The following is a 17,876-nucleotide window of genomic DNA, read 5'->3' on the forward strand; positions in this document are numbered from 1 at the left end:
GACCAACCTTAAATTTTGACACAATTTGACTTTTGTTTTTTTAGTGACTTTTTTTTTGCATTATAAATTTCTTTAAAATAGAAGCATATATTTATAGTTTTCAAAACCTTTAGTTTAATATTTGTGCATTTTAATGAAGTACTTTCTTTTGAATACATAGCTTAGAAATTTACTTAAGACAAAACGCTTTGTTTAAAAGGGAAAATTACGAATTAAAGACTGTAAAATAGCTAGTTTAAGGCATTTTTTAGATTTCAGGTAAGTTTTTAAGTTCTAGTTTTTTTCTACTATAAGTAGTTTTTTTATATGAAACTAATCAGTGAAGTTATATGGTAATATGTTAGTTTTTATTTTAAATGATGAGCTATATTTTTGTTGCTTCTGAACACATGTCTTGAACGGAACAGGTCAAATATGCGCAAAGTTATTTTTGCACAAAGGGACTTTATTTTTCCTACCCGCCTTAAATACCCCTTCATACAACATCTTATGAAAAATAAGTGCACATAGTATTATTTTACCAAAATAAATGCAACCCCCCTATGCCCTTAATCAATGTTATATAATAGGAGTGCAAAAGTTTTCTAATTTGTTTATCAGATGTTAAAGTGTTTTGTAGCAACAGGCCTGATTTGTTCAACATCACTTTTGTTGGACCTGTTAAACCAAGTAACTTTTTACACTTTGTTATTTTTACAGCGAAAGCCAAAAAATAACTAAGTATAAGTTCATTATTTAATGCATTGGTTTATATTCAAAGATTAATAGTTCTTTAATTAATCACAAAAACTATTTTTGGCTGCAAATAGCTATTTTATCAGTGTGCTTCATAGTTTGAAAAAGATTACTATACCATTATAAGTAATAAATGTATTTTTTTATTTCTTTAGTTTGAACAACAGATTAAGGTCCAAATTTGTGGATTAGGTAAATCATTTATTATTTTATTCAACAAATTTAACTCAGTTTAACAATTGGAATAAAACTTGTTTGTTTTTAGTATATATTTATGTAAACAAAAGTAGGTTTGCTGTTAAAATAAGCTAGTTATATCACACAAAAGTACTGTTTTTTATAAAAACTTTTTGATTAAAAAAATTGTTTTATTTTGTTAAAAAACCTATGACATATTTTTAAAAACATAGGCAATATGCAATAAACCTATTTGTTGTAGATATTGATAAAAAACCGGATATGTTGTCATCAAAGTTTTTAAGAAAAGTATCAATTAAAGGTAAGTTCTTCCTAAATGTTTTGCTTATAGTTAAAAGTAATTTTATGAAGTTTTTAAATAACATTTTATGTACTAAAATACTGTTATTTGTTTTTTTTTAATTTAACTTGTATTAGTTTTTTATTATGTCTTAGATTTTTTTTTGAATCTCATTTTTACTTTAACTATGCCTAAAGTCGACCAAAAATGTTAACTTTATAGGATTTAACACATTTTTACATGTGACTCACATATAGTCTTTTTAAAATCAACTTAATTGTTGTAAATATACTTAAAAGCTAGATAACTTTCTATCTCAACTGTTTTCTTTTTTGACCTTTTTTGGTTATTAAATGAAAACTGTTTATTCAAAGTTGAAAACTCTTTAAAACTAACTTGTTTTTTATGATAAAATCTATATAAATGTATTTATAGGAGTCAAAATAAAACAATCATACAGTATTAGTACAAAATTTTAAGAAAAAATAAGAAATAATGAATACCTAATTCCTTCTCAAAGTACATTAGTCTAAACCCTAAATTTAAACTTTCAATTGCCTACAGAGACAGAGGACGGGGCACAGGAAATGAGGAAAAAGAATCCAATAACTTTAAAGGTTCTATTATAATAGGTCAGGAAAATGCTTATCAAATAGAGAGATAAAAAATGATAGATTTTTTCTACTTTTTGTGCACATTGCTTTCAAATAATAATAAAAATAAATCAAAATAATCAGTATTTTATCTTAATTTAAGCTACTTTCTCACAGCTTTTAATAACTTTTAATGTAATAAAATAAAAGTTATTATAAAAAGAATTGATGCTATATGGAGATCTATCAGCTCTTTTTTTAAACTACATTAAAACTTGTTAAAAGCTGTGAGAAAGAAGCTTTTTATATTAAGATATTTTTTCACAATTTGATCTTATTTTAAAAAGTTTTAACTCTAAGCTACAAGATTCTTTTTACAGATTAATAAAAAATCAAATTAGTTTTTGAGATATAGCAGGTCTAAATCGGAGGCCACAATAGGTTCCTTATGGGAGGCAAACTAAACAGGCAAAAAAAAAACACCATTTCACTAAAAATCTATCTTCTCCTACATTTTGTGAGATAAATACCTCAAACTTTCAGGAAATGTTCCTTGCAGTATTTAGAAAATTCTGTCAGAAAGAGTGTAAAAAAAAAATAAAAAACAAAAAAAAATAATTAAGGGTAAGAATTAAGGATGACAGTGGTGGTAAAAAATATAAATAAAGTAAATTAATAAAATACAAATAATAATTTCAATCTGTGCAAAATTTTGCCTTATTCAAAAATGACGCCATGCAAAAGTAAGTCCCTCAGGCATATTTCACATCTACCCTTCATATACAATATCTTTTTATTGTCATTTAGAATTTTATTTACTATAAAACTTATTAAAAGTAGCATTACAGTATCTCTTAAATATTTTTATACTATTTAAGACAGTATTTTACCTTACACTTAATTTTATACCAAAAATGAACAAAAATACTTGTACTTTAAAAAACTAAAAAACTATAACATTTTTTAGAAAACCTTTGGCAACCCTGTTTACTAGTAAAATGTAAAAATTGTCTGGTGTGTAGTGCACATAAGTTTACTTTAGTTACTTACTGTAAACAGATATTTAACGCTGTATTATCAGAGGCTTGTATTATCAGATGTTCATATATCAGTATTAAGCAAAACCATATATACTATTTTCTTAATTAAAAAAAATAAACTACTTTACTACAAAACTTGGTAGATTAAAAAAGAATGTTGATAAATGTTATTACCAAACTACCTTCAAAGTAAATTGTGTATACTTAAAATAACATCTTTACTACAAAGATAAAAAAACTAGCATAAAATTTATTGAATATAAGTTCCTACTATATAGAAATTTTCGATTTTATACATATATTTGTTTTAATTGATTGTAGATTTTAAAAGTGTTGTATTTGCTAAAAGAAATGTATGTTAATATGTAAAACAAGCGTTTTCAACAAATAGTGTACAATAAGGTGTTACAAATTTAAATTTTCACAATACTCTAAAAAATAAATTAAATCAAGCTTTTCAGATATTTTGTGTTTGTAAGAAAATTGATTTCAAAAAAAAAATATCAAAAAAATGCTTTTAAATATTTTTTGGTATAATACACTAATAAGTTTAAGGTGTGGATTTGAACTGAGTTATTTTATAGTTCTTTATAAATCTATTTAACAATTAGTATAGTCGTTAGTCAGCATTAATTTATTTATATTTTTTAATATAAACTTTAGTTTTTTTATTACAGAGTTTATATGGACCAAACATGCAAAAATGTCGCCGTTGAAGTAGAACCTGATAATGGTAGCACTGTTGTCTAATGTTCTGCCCTTATACCATTAGTTGTTTTATTAAAAAATAAATTATAACACATATTTTTGTTCAGCTTTGAGCAAACAAATTTTTAAATGTTGTTTGTTTTTTATAGAATAAAACAATTAACAACCTCTTTTTTTGAAATATTAAGCCAGGGGTTTGTAGGCATTTGGTGGTTGTGGGCCTAATTAAAAAAATAAAAGTATTCGCAGGTTGCATTTATAGTTTTTACTTTTCATAATAGACCCAAAATATCTAGTGTAAGTTTAAGATTCTCCCTACATTGTATCTAAAAGTAATATTTTACTCTTTATTTTAAATCCTAGAAAATCTAATTTAAGTTTAAATACTTTCTTTTGCAGGCCAAGTTTGCAAGCTCGCGGACCAGGTACCACATAACAACATTGATTATAAAATAGACTGGGAAATAATCCACCATATTGGCCAAGCGAAAAACCCACAAAGTATTTGCAGTACTTGCATATTAGAAAACGTTGCGATTGCCAAAGCTGACAGGAGGGATAACATAAATAAACGGTAAGAACTCTTTTAATCCTGCCCGCACTTCAAAAAAACTTCAATTCAAAACTTAAGTTTTAAGTTGTTTGTAGTATACGTCTTATGCATGCTCTTAAAATGTTTTTATGTAGCTACTACTTTCTTGAAACTAAAAGCTTTTATAAAAAACATTCAAGCACAATTTCAAGTTTTTATAGTTGTTACTAGTATAAATTTGTTTAAATTTTCGATAGTTACTTCACGATTAAAATTAGCTACATTAAAATGCATCTCAACTTAAAGCTCACTTACTACTATTGATTGCAATTTTATTTAAGCAATGTTTACTTTGAAAATTAATTAGAAGAAAATAGAAAGCTACATATAGCTTCTAATTATTATTTTAATATTTGTTGTTATACTGATTTTGAAACTTAACAAAAATTTAAACTTTACCATAAGTTCAATTTTGATATTAAAATTTAACTTGTTTTGTGTTCAAGTAAGAATTTATTTTTAGTTAATTGTTTAAATACTATTTTCCATCACTATTATATATCTTTTTAGATTTTTATTTAAGCACTGACGAGGTCTTTGACCGAAACTTAGTCTGCAAAATAAAGTCTTTAATGAATAAATTTATTCAATATATGTTTTTTTAACTTTTGGTCAGGGTTTCCCAAAGTGGGCCAAGTCGCCTCCTTGGGGGCCATGAGGAGCAAAGGGGCCAAAGGGGAGGCCAAGAGCAATAAAGGAGCCACAGGGGGCCATGAGGTCATAATTGAAACTTACACTAGGTATTGTGGAGTTGCAGATAAAGAGAAAAAAAAAGTCTCAGGTGTTTTTAATGGTAATTTTTTAAGTAACTTTGTGGAGGGGGCCATATCATTTTAAATTTATTTTGAAAAAAAGTTTGGGAAAACCTGCTTTAGGTCCTTCTATTTAAAAAAATCTTATGTTTTTTACTCAATAAAGTAGTTTTTGTAAAATTTGTATTTGTAAAGCAATCAAATTTTATATTTCAAAGAATTATTAATAATTTAATCGCTGTTTGGTTTTCAGTCACTTGGCCATTTTTTTATTTTAGAAAAGTAAAAATTCTGATGTTGCTTTAAAAATATTGATTTTATTTTTTTGATTTTACAAGAATTTACATTATTAAAAAAAAAGAAGTTAGTATTGTTAATTTTGAGTTTTCAAACAGCTAACTTATTTTCGATATACACTATAATATACTTTAATGATAAATTCAAGGTTGCCAAAAAACATGGAATCCTGTAATTTGACAATTTAGGCAAAAAAAAACTTGGAATTTAAGAATTTTGAAAAAAAACCTAAAATTACAAACAAAAGTCACTAGAAAAACTGGAAAACCCTAGAAGTTTAAACTATTTTTACATGTATTAGTAACAAAATTTTGATTAGTTACAAAAAAAATTTAAAAAGATTAAAAAAAATATCATATTAATCTTTTGAATTAAAAAAGCACATTTAAAGTTGCTTTACAGTATCTTTCAATGTTGTTTAACTACTTAAGACAGTTTTTTAAACTAAGTTTTAGTTTTACTAAAAATGGACCAAAAACCTTATTTTTAAAAACCTGGAAAAAGTGAATAAAAATCCTTTGCCAACCCTATAAATAGGTTAATTAACTTTCAGGTTTTTTTGTAGTTTTGACATGTCATTTTTTGAAAAAAATTATGAAGAATTTAGATAATTTTTGAACTGAAAAAGAGCTAGATATCGTTGCATTTAAACTTACATAACTTCTGAAATACTTGAAGTAAAAAAGAAACAAAACCAGTATTTGAACGTAGAAAATCCAGTTCTGCCGCACTGTGTTTAACACTTGGTATTTTTATTGTTCTCCAAAGTTTTTATTATTTTTCTATAGTCAATTGACTTCCCTTTTAAGCCCACTGGGTATTTATAATCTCTAATATAAACTTTTTTTTAATAATGTACAAAAAAAGGTAACTAATTTTCACTGAAAACAGATTACTAGAAATTTAAGGAATATTGTATGAAATAAAATCATTAGTTTTTGTAGGGTGCTTAGTGCACACTGCACAACTATTCAAATACCAACAATTAAAATTGTTATAACTCTGAGTTATGATAGAAAGCGTTCATGCGGCTCGAAATGTAATGATAAATTTAGAATAATAAATCTTTTAAAATTTTATTTTTATAAGTTTTGATAAAAATATATAACAGAGTGCATTTCATTTTGTTTAAATTTATTTAAGTACTTTCAAATAGGACTCGTCAGAAATTGTTTCCTACTGGATTGCAATGAATACAAATTGAAATAAAATTATACTGCAGTTTAAAGAAGCATTATATGTTCCGTGGGCATCTTTTGGTCCAGTCAAACAGAAGTTAGGAGTTTTAACAAGTATGGTGAAGCGTTTCACCAGACTTTGTTCTCCTTGCTTTCTTGAAGGCGAGTTGAAAACACTTCAAAACACTTTCCTTTCGCTTGGTTATCCAGGTAACTTAGTTTCGAAAGTTATAACAAGAGCTAGAAGTTCAACAGCTTTAAAAATGATTGGCCCTCAGAAGTGTCCAGTATACTTAAAACTTCCTTACCTTGGAAATATTTCTGAGAGGTTTTCTAAAAAAATTTCAGAGGAAATAAGCCAAGTTTTCAGCTCTGTTCATTTAAGAACAGTTTTGTATACTGATCGACCTCTAAATGGAATTTACAAAGATGTTTCTCCCACCCATGAAAAAAGTAACATCATCTATAAATTTAGTTGTCACTGTGGTAGTGACTACGTGGGAAAAACATCTCAAAGGTTCCATGTAAGAATCGATCAACATGTTCCGAAAGTCTTGAAAAAGTGGTTTGATGGCTGTTCTGAGAAACCAACTAAAAAATACTTCTCGGCGATTGGGCAACATTTGTCGGACAATCCTGAGTGTGTTAAAAATTATAAAAAGGACTATTTTTCAGTCTTAGTGAGAACGGAGAACTCTTTTCAATTGCATATTCTGGAAGCCTTATGTATTCAATCTTTAAGGCCCAGTTTATGTAAGCAGAAAAAGTTCGTTTACCAAACTAGACTTTTTAAATCCTTATATTAGTAATTTTAAAGTAATTAGTTTCTTGTTAAACTTTATTTTTAAGCATAGTTTTATTTTAAAATTTTTATCGCTTCTTTATTTAGATTGTTTTAATTCTACCGAGTTTTATTAGTATACCAAATTTGTTTAGCATTAGAACTTATTTAATTTTAAACTTTTGATTATTACGTCATTTTATATCTTAAAACTTTAAACTGCAGTATAATTTTATTTCAATTTGTATTCATTGCAATCCAGTAGGAAACAATTTCTGACGAGTCCTATTTGAAAGTACTTAAATAAATTTAAACAAAATGAAATGCACTCTGTTATATATTTTTAATAAGTTATGCACAGGAAAAAAAGCTGTTCAAATAAGTTTTGATGTTTTGATAAACAATAAACAGAAATATCTATTTCTAAAAGGAGAATCTAAGCAATTTATTCCTTCCAAAATTTATTAACTAACCAAAGTTTCGCTCAATGAGCTTATCAGTACTTAAACTATATTCTTACTCAACAGAATCTCATTTTATTGTTATGAGTTTTTATATTAGATATGTGTGTTTGTACTTACACTTGTCTTTGTTTTAGATTTTATTGTTTTTTTTTTTTAACAAGGAGTTTTTATTCAAGGTCGGAGTGAGCTTGGAGGAGCCGAGGCTGAGGAACCTTCAGTACGACCTGCCCATATGGAAGAAGAGTGGGCCGGTGCCGGAGGAAGTTGAGGATTGGGTCAAGCCCCAACAGGTTCCCAACCACCACTGAAGTTTTGAATCAATTAATGTTTTAGTTGAGTTGTAGTTTTAATCGCTGTTAAAAATAATGTGTTTTTCAAGTGAGGTTTTATAACCAAATAAATTTAGAAATCGTAAGTTGAAGTTTGAAGAATAATTGCTTATTTAGTTTGTTAAGTTTATTTAGTTTTAAATAATTAACAACATTTAAAGATAATATTATTGAATGAAATACAATACATTGAACTACATACAGGGTTGCCACTTTACCTCAAAAAACCTGGAATTTGACAATTTAGGCAAAAAAAAACAAGGAAAACCCTAAAATTTTAACAATTCTAACATGTTCAGTAGTAAAATTTTATTTTGAATCAAAAAATCTATCATATAGAATTATAGATAAAGAAAAATTTTTATCATTTTTTTTTTTCAAAATATTTAAAGTTGCTTTACAGTATCTTTTCAATGTTTTTATAATACTGAACCCAGTTTTGACTGATATATATTCATAGCTACCATGGCACGCATTTAGTTTATTGTACTTGTTTCTGCTATAACTGTTTAGACTCGGAACTTGGCTGTAATAGTAATTTTTTTATCTGCTAGATAGATCGTATTATCAGCTGCTTCCGCTGTAATATATTTGACTCGGTATTCTGTACCTGGATGAGGACATATAGTAATTTTTGCAGGGAGGTACTGAGTATCTGTAGTATGGAGAACGCAATTGTCTAGAGCATGGTTTCCAAACTTTTTCCAAATGGCCCCCTTTAAAGAAGTTGAAAAAGCTAAGGCCCCCCTCCAACGAGATTACTCAAAAACTATCATTCAAAACACCTAAGACCTTTTTTTTTCTCTTCATCAAAAACTCCAGAAAATCTAGTGTAAGTTTTGAATTATGACCTCATGGCCCCCCTTTGGCTCCTTTACTGCTTTAATCCTTTACTTGGCCAACTTTAGGAACCCTGGTCTACAGCCTCGTCGGGTATAGGACTCATTCCTTTTACCTTTTCTCATTTGGTTAGTAAATTTTGCAAATTACCAGCTTGTAAATTGAACCTGTATCTTATTGCCAAGAATCATCATTTGATCCATTTTATACATCATCTTCAGCATATCTGATATTTTAAAATTCGGGTCGGTCCTTTGGTTTTTCACATTATCATATTTCTTCTTGAGCATGACGTTGAAATACGGGGGACACATCCAAAACTTTTTCCTCGGCGGATCCTGTCTTCGCTCTCCTTTACATACTAAAGGTATTTTCTGTCCTTAAAGTTGCGTACCAGTTTCTTTTTTCTACCGATACATTTCTCCTGAAGCTCTAAATTTTTGATATGGACCTAATAATTTACAATATCGCAAATATTTTTACTCTACTTGTGTTGCTGTAAGCAAAGTTTAAATTAGTGTTGGAAATATAAATGTATTAATCTAACAAGTTGATAACATCATATATTGTAATGTTTAAAACAAGGTTTACTAAACTTTTTTCATAATTCTGCCTTTAAAGAAATTAAAAAAGCAATGGTGCCTCTCTAATAAGACTTCATAAAAATCTACTGTACGCACTGTTTATCCATAAAATTAGTATTCGGCCGGATCCGAATCTTTTATAAATAAAAATATTTTTGTAATATCTGGTGTAAATTTTAAAACTACCGCTTAACACGCATACGACCTTTTTTATTGCACTTCATCTTATTCTCCAGAATATCTAGTGGAAGTTTAAAGTTGAGGCCCTCTAACTTCTTTTCTTGCCCACTTTGAAATACTCTGGTTTAGAATGTACATATACATAAGTTCTTTAGTAATGATTACTGGATCTTCCTTGTCTACCATCGAATATTCCACGTTGACTTCTGATATTTCCTTTAAAACGGATGAATCTTCCATATCGATCATCGGATCTTCCAAGTTGATTAGTTACTTGATCTTACTTGTTAACCCCTGGAACTTTGATTGCAGCCACTGATTTAATCAATTCAACTACGCAGTTGTAAGGTTTTGTTGATAATCAATGGCCACCATAAAATCACGTAAGTGTATTGCGCTTTGTTTAAATAGCTGAATTCTTGTAGGTTCAGTGCTTATAATTGACATTAATTTTTCTTATAAACGTCAGCCGAGTTTCTCGACTGATCCTTGGTCAGTTATTTGTAGCGGTGTTTTACTTGTGACGCCTTCAAGATAGGATTAAGTAGTTGATGTGTTCGGATTTAGTGGCAATGTTTATTTGGTCTTTTCAGCCTTCAAGTTAAGTTGGCATGTGTACAACATCATCTGTCAATTTCAAACTTCTCAGCGCGTTTGGATAATTGCACTTGAGAGCACAAGCTCCAGGAAACTCAGTTGCAATAAAACTTAGGTTGATTGTATGGTCAATAGGAAATTCAATTAGCCTTTCATGCTTTCCTGTTCCACTTATTTAAATGTGAATATTTTTGTCCATATTTAAACGATAAAAATAGTTAATAAGTTAAAACTTATTTTTAAGTTAAGATATTTTTGTGAGGATCACGGATAACTTAGTTTACTTGTATAGGGTTATTAAGCAAGTATATTAAAAAATAAATAACAATTTAACAATGATAAAATAACTAAGTAAAAGCTGCATAACTGACTATTTTACCTCAATTAGCTAAACTAAAAAATAATTCTTTGTTCTTATGTCATGTCTGCTATAAGTACTGAATTTCTTGCGGCTCCTTGTTACAGAGGAAGCTTGTCAGATACATCTGTGAGACCTTTATTAGCTTGTACCCCTTTTTACTTTCCAATATTCAGCTTTCCCAGTAAAGCTTTGTCTTTTTACACTCTCTGGTGAAGCTACACGCGCATTAAATATAGTTTTTGAGACATTGTTGTAACTCAATTATTTTAATTTTAAGACGTTTAAAATTTCAGGAACACCAACTTCAATAGCTGACCTCTCTTCGACAATTCTAATCTTTTTTGTATTATCTGCCTTTTTCTGAAACACCTCTCTAAACGTAATAAAACTATTTTTTAAGGATTAATTTGTTAAATTTTTTTAAAAAATATAAAAGTTTATTAAACACAAAGGCAATTAGTAACTATTTTAATACAAGACAAACAGTTTAGTTACAACTTTTAAAACTACAGTTTTGATAAGAAAACTACAATAATAAAGATTAAAACACATTACGAAAATAATGAAACCGTGTAATCTAAAATTTTATGGTAACAAAGATTAGATATTCTTAATAAAAGGCATATTGCTTCTAGTTAAATTAAAACAAATGTTAATACGATTTTTATTATTTTAAACTATAACTGTTTCCACATTCACGGTTACTTACCAAATGTTCTGAAATAGATAGTTATTTTATGGCATTCAAGATTGAAGTAGATTAGTTTTTTTTCTTCTTTAGTACAATATTTTTCTACACTATTTAGTGTATGTTTCTTAACCCCCCTTTTAAATTGCATAGACATGATTCAGATACAACTTGCTTACAGAAGCAATCAAATAGCTGAAATACCATACTTATTTATGCTCGGATATTTGTCATCAGGTATTAGTGGTCTAGACGAGAATATTATTTTAAGTTTTGTTGCGTAGTGAGAGTTTCTAACTTGAAAACTGATAAACTTTTTTTTTCAACAATTACTAAAAAATTTAATAAATGGCGATATTAAAGTGGTGATAGCACATTTTCAGATCCCGCTACTTTTATTTTAGTCAGCTGCAGGCGTTAATAGGTCTAGACGTGAATATTATTTTAGGTTTTGTTGCGTAGTAAGAGTTTTTAAATAAACTTATTAATGTTTTTCTCCACAACTCTTGAATTGTTATTAAAAAAAGGCAGTTTTAAAGTAATATGAAATTTACAGGTCCTGCTACTTTTATTCAATTCAAATTCAGACACAACTGATAAGATAGAGCAATTTTATTAGCTGAATATTTAGTGGTCTTTATCTACAGGCATGCTAAAAAAAACCTGGAATTCTGAAAAAATCTTGGACAAACTATTTATTTTTATTAAAAATTTTTAAACTAAAAGTACTTAAAAACCTGGAATTTTAAATTTCTTAGACGAAAAGAAATAAAACTTCAGTTAGTTACGAAAAGTAATAAAACTTCAATTAGTTACGAAAAGTTTAGCATTTAAATAAATCGTATTGTTTTAAATTTTAGAAATAAAAAACATATTTAAAGTAGCTTTGCAGTATCTTTTCAATGTCATACTATTAAAAACAGTTTTTTTTACCTTAAGTTTAATTTACACGAAAAATAGACCAAACATTTTTTTTTAACTTAGAAGAAAATTAGTAAACCTTGAAGAAATTTTGTGTACAATAAAATAGTGCACAAGTTAAATAATAACCTCTCTAAACTCACAATTTAAAACTAAGTTTATGATTGAGATACTCATTTAATAAAATCATACTTAAAAAATTATTCACTAGATTTTTTTTTAATACTGTAGATACTAATAGTTGACAAATTAAATTCAAAACACTAATATATAATTAGTGGTCAAGTATCAGTTTTACAAAGGATTATACTATTTCTTTATGTAATATTTTCAACTCCAAGCATTTAGTTTAAAACTCTTCAAAGTAGGTCCTTATTATTTGTAAGTCAACTGCCAGATATACTAGAAAAAGTATTTAGAGGCTGCCATAATATTGAAAAAATGTTTTAATAATGATGTGCAATTGAATATTTTAATTACTACCAGGTTCCGGTGGCAGAAAAAATTACGAATTTTTTAAATATGATAAAATAGTAAACTGCACATAACAATGTTGCTTATCTATAAATTTATTTAAAAACTTATTTATGCATGAAAATCTAAACTAAAATGTCACATATTCCATAATTCAAGCTTATAGCTCTTTAATTGGGTAAAATTAGTACTAATTTAAAAACCTATTAATTTAATTTATGTAATAAGTCAAAAAATAAATGATTGAAATTAGAACTTAAAAACAAATTAAACATTATATATACCTAGAAATTTATCTAAATGACATTTAAAGCTATCTTAAATTGTAATTTAAACCAAGTACCAACAAAAAGTTAACAAAACTCCACATCACTGAAAAGTTCAAAATCTAATTTATATTAAGTTAATGTAACAGTCAAAATTTAATTGGATTTCATACCTATCTAAAAGTTGATACGAATATAATTAAGAACTATCTATATATTTTATTTTAAACCAAATATCACCAAAACTCAATGAAAAAATCAAAAACTTTTTCGTACTTGTATTATATTCTCGTTTAAGTTTTTTCTGCTTTCAAAGTTATTGATAAAAAGTTGTTTCTGTGCCTGCATGAGTTAATTAGTTTTGTTGATGCAATTTATATCAGTTTCAAGTATTAATAAAACATTTTTTAAGCACAACCTGCATGTTATTGTTTCTGATTTACATTTTTTTTACTTTCAATATCTAACTTAATTTGTAGTTCTTGTTTTCATTTTCTGATTTATGTGTTAATTTTGAAAGTTCGGTTGCTTGTTTGTACTGGAGCTAGTTTTTGTCGTTTGGTTTGCTGTCTATTGTTGTATTGTGTGTTGCAATGCGTTTTTTAGCTGATTTGCTTCCAAGGAGCATGTTTGTTTCTTTCTGCAGTTGCATGACTCATCTTTGATGTTTTTATCGTTGTTTATTAGTTTTTTGCTGTGGATTTTTATTATTGTTTCAATGTTTGTCATGCAGCTGTAACTTAATTGTATATTGTTTTGTTAAAACATTTTTAAACTTACTTCTTCTCAAAAATGTTCGTTTATTATTTTTATAAAACTTTTAACCTATGTTTGTTTTTACAGTTCTGCAATATGGTAGGTTAAAACATTTAATTTTTCTATTTCTTTTGTTATTTTTGCATTTTTTTGTTTAGTTTGTTTCATAATTGTATTCATTTGTCTTTAAACCATCATTATAATCTTTTTTTTGTATTGTTGAACAGGTTTTTGTTACTTGAAATTTTAGAGACCCTGGTCTCTATCATTTAAGGGATTTGTTTGAATATGGTTGGTGAGTGGTTTGATTTTGAATTTATATAACTTATTTACTTGCTGTCTTTTCAGTATGAGTAGAATGTATGGTTCAGTAGCTTGCAATTTAGATCTAAGTAGTCAACGTCTAAGTAGTAGGAGTGTTTTCTATAAATAAATGTATGCCTCTGCTTTTAGTAAACTTTTGCATTTTTTTTCTATCTCTACATTGCTTAATTTCATTTTTATAGCTATTAGTCCGTTGTCTCTGTATATTCCTATTATTTAATTTGAAGGAACCTTTTTTAGTCCGTTTTTAAATACTTTTAAAAACTGTTTAGAAACGAAAATGTAATGAAGCTATCATTAAAATGCTATGTATTTTTTATCCTGAATTTTTGGAAATTTTTTTATTGTTGTAAAAACATAACTTTATGTATATTTACGTTTTTTGTTGCTTTTTTAATTTATAACTTTGATTTATTAATTAAGTCGCACAACCAACTAATAAAAAACTTATATGTGTAAAATCAATAATAAATACTTTTTAACTTTGAAATTATCTTAAGTTATCAAAACTCTCTATTTTGTATTTATTTGAGCATTGTTATTCAAGGATAAAAAAAAAGTGCTCAAAATATTTGGTCCTAGGACCTTGTGCACGAAGAAGTCTTTCGGTTATCGAGTTGCACACCACTTGGATACCTTTTAAGGTATTGTCCAGGACAGAGACAATAGAATTGTTTTTTACTGACTACCGTTGTAAAAATATTAAGAAAAATATATCAGGACAATTAGCTTCATATGCTGAGTATGTTTAAAATTAGAAGATAATGGTGTGTTAGTTCTGATGCTAGCGTAGCAAGCTCGCTGAAATATATAACAAAAACTACTTGCGCAGTAATTTTCTTTATTGAACTTAAATATGCTTCTGTGTGTTAAACAAGTTAACACACAACAAAGCTCTGTAAAAATAAGTATTGCAAAAAAAGAATAGAAGGTAAATTAGGTCAGTATAGTATTCATTAAAATAAAAGCCATAAGTAATTTAAATTGATAGTAGATACAATTAATTTTAAAAATCCGACTGTTATAAATTTTGAAAATGCAGTAAATCGATAAGGATGAAGTTAGAAATGTAACTAATAATATTAAATTTAAGTTAATAAATATAAACTAAAGTACTGTGAAATGCTTTACATTTTAATTCAAGATGTTTAAACAGTATGAATTAGGAGTAATACAAAACTTTAATAAAACACTCACACTAATATTATAAAATATGGCTTTTATTTTAATCAATACACAAATCAACCTTCTTTTCTTACATTACTTATTATTTTTAGATAACTCCGAGGAACTGTAATAACTTGTTTAACACAGAGAAACAACTTTAGATATTTCAGTTCAATAAAGAAAAAATCTGTACAAGTTGTTGAAGTTGACTTGATAATTTTCGTTTCAAAAAACTAAAAAGAGTTTATAGAAATTCAAGTAAAACTTTTCTAGTCATAAATACTTTTTATTTCACAACTGCTAAGCACCTGCAAAGTGTTAAAAAACAAAAATAACTAAAATATTAGTTTAATTACCTTTTTTTTTAACATCTGGTTTTAATACAAAAAGCTTGCAGCAAAATGTCTTTGGAAGCTACAACTTAAAGTCTCATAAATTTTGCCTTGGTAAGTTTTTCTGATAAGTTTTTGGGCTACTTGGTATTTCTTATTTGTATTGATTTTAAAATTAAAAATTTTCAAAAAACTTTAATTTTTTTTTATCTAAGTTCAGCATAATTTGGGTAATAATGTGTAGATATATTTATCCGGTGTAAATAAGAGTTTTGACTTGGCTTCTTAAAAAATAGGTATTAAACTAATAGTGATCTTATAATGAAGTAAACCATTTAAAAGCTTTACTCACACACGTCAATATACACAACCTGAAATTGTAAAACTTTAAAATACTATTACTCTAACTTAAATTTTGCGCAGTAAGTTATTTGATGATGATTTGATAAATGCGTGAACATGTTGCTAGTTTTTTGCATAAAATTGTAGAAATCATATAAATAAATACAGATTTTAAGTTAAAATTACAAGAGGGATAAAGTCTTTTTTTCTGATTAATTGAATATTTACTAGCGTTTTTAATTATGCGACGTTTTAGATAATCTATACCTCTCTTTTACTACTGTAAATTTGTTATCAACGAAAACATGAGCTACATAGCCAATGCCTGGACTTTCATACGCCGTGAGAAAAGCTGGAGCTAACAAGGTTTGATCATACCAACTCGATCATCAGACCACGGGCCTTTAGTAGAGTGAGACTGGTTTCGTCGTGATTAGGTTTCATTAGTCGGTCACAATCGAAAAACTTACATCCATCAATTTACAAACGGTATATTATAATAAATCATAAAGCAGCCGTTTGCTGGTATTGATCATTGACGTCAGCATTGTCTTTTACCGTGCAACGTTTAATATATTGTCCACTAGGTAGATTTTTCTTGGGTACGTTGATGTTAAATTAGTTTAAGATAAGTTTTTAAAAGTGTAAACTTTTTCTTAAAAGGTTAATTTCAATGTTTTATTGATACTTTATTTCATAAGGTATTTTATGAGATAGTGTTTACTAAGTTTTAGTTAATTATAGGTTTTGACAGTTTTTTTTAAATTTAACAAAACTAGATGGTTTTCAGAAACATGTTTTAATAAAAATATAACTAGTTAAGTTTAACACATACTTAATTGGTAATTTATTATGTTGTGCAACTTTTAAATTTTTTATACTTTTAACTAAGGGGTCAACAGCTTTTTGTAAGTAACTAGCCATTTTTTTTAATTGCTCGCGGGAAGCTCTGTAAAGAAAAAATCTTCATTTGACAAAATTTATTTATAATAATTGTGGTGATCAATTATAGAAATACTGTACTTAACCAAAAATAGCACAAAGTATGCAACAGTATTGTTTATTGATCAACAAAAAAGCTTTAAATAGTTTGGTCCAAGAACCTAGTGTACGGTAAACATTTCGATTATCGAGTCATAAACCACGGGTACTCGTTAATGCGTTGTCCAGGACAATATACGGAACCTTGTTTTAACTAACAGTGTGAAATACGTCACTTTGAAAATAAACTCGAGTATACTTTTAAATAAATACTACTGCAACGAATTTAACCATACAAACTCCTACCTTTCTATCGAAATGACAACTTCAAGTTAAGAAGAAACTAAAAAAAGTTCAGCTGAGACCGCAAAGACAAATGTAGACGATGTTAAAAAAAGCATGGTTAGAAAATAACTGTTTTTGCTTTACCGTTTCTTCTGATGCTCGGAAAAGCGGGAACGGGAATTTTGTTCAATTTCTGTTCAAAACTGTTTCAACCACCAAGATATTGGTATTAATTTTTAATACTTAAAACTACTTTTATGAATAATAAATAATAAACAAATATATAATGCTACATTTTATTCAGAACTCAAGTGTTCTATCGTTTCTAGAACTACAATAATTTGTTGAAGTTTTTGTTGAAACATAATATTTTTTTTAGTAAAAAATTTTTATTTAGATTTTTTTCTGTGTGTCAATATAAAAATTTAAATGTTTAACTAATCTTAACAAATGGGCTCTTAACTAAACAACTAATATTTACTACTTCCAACTTTTATACGAGCTGAAAAGCGTTTTAAGCTACATATTCTGAAAACTATATGTATACAATCTTTAAAGCCCAGACTATTTAAACATAAAAATTCTGTTTATCAGACTAAACTTTTAAAATCGTTATATCAATTTTATTTATATAAGATGTTTTCTTCTACTATTTAAAAGTACAGATTTAATGTTGTAATTATCTTGTCATTAGCTTGTTTCAGTATTATTTCAAACGCCAAATTGAATCACTTTAAATAGTAACGTTGTTTATACTCTCTGTATAATTAAATTCAACTTGTACAAAACAAACAATTTTGCAGTCGTTTTTATGCATATACTATTAAATTT

General features: G+C 27.2%; 1 long non-coding RNA gene across 1 annotated transcript; it reads left to right on the top strand.

Moving 5' to 3' along the window:
* The first annotated feature begins 2,064 nt into the window (after positions 1-2,064).
* On the top strand, positions 2,065-7,920 carry LOC145840849 (uncharacterized). The gene is made up of 4 exons (XR_014370119.1): positions 2,065-2,549; positions 3,524-3,579; positions 3,954-4,128; positions 7,795-7,920. It is a non-coding gene; the product is annotated as an uncharacterized LOC145840849 (long non-coding RNA).
* Positions 7,921-17,876: the final 9,956 nt, after the last annotated feature.

The sequence above is a fragment of the Thalia democratica genome, chromosome 7, assembly GCF_965202585.1.
Source record: "Thalia democratica chromosome 7, ktThaDemo2.hap1.1, whole genome shotgun sequence".
Classification (NCBI taxonomy): Eukaryota; Metazoa; Chordata; class Thaliacea; order Salpida; family Salpidae; genus Thalia; species Thalia democratica.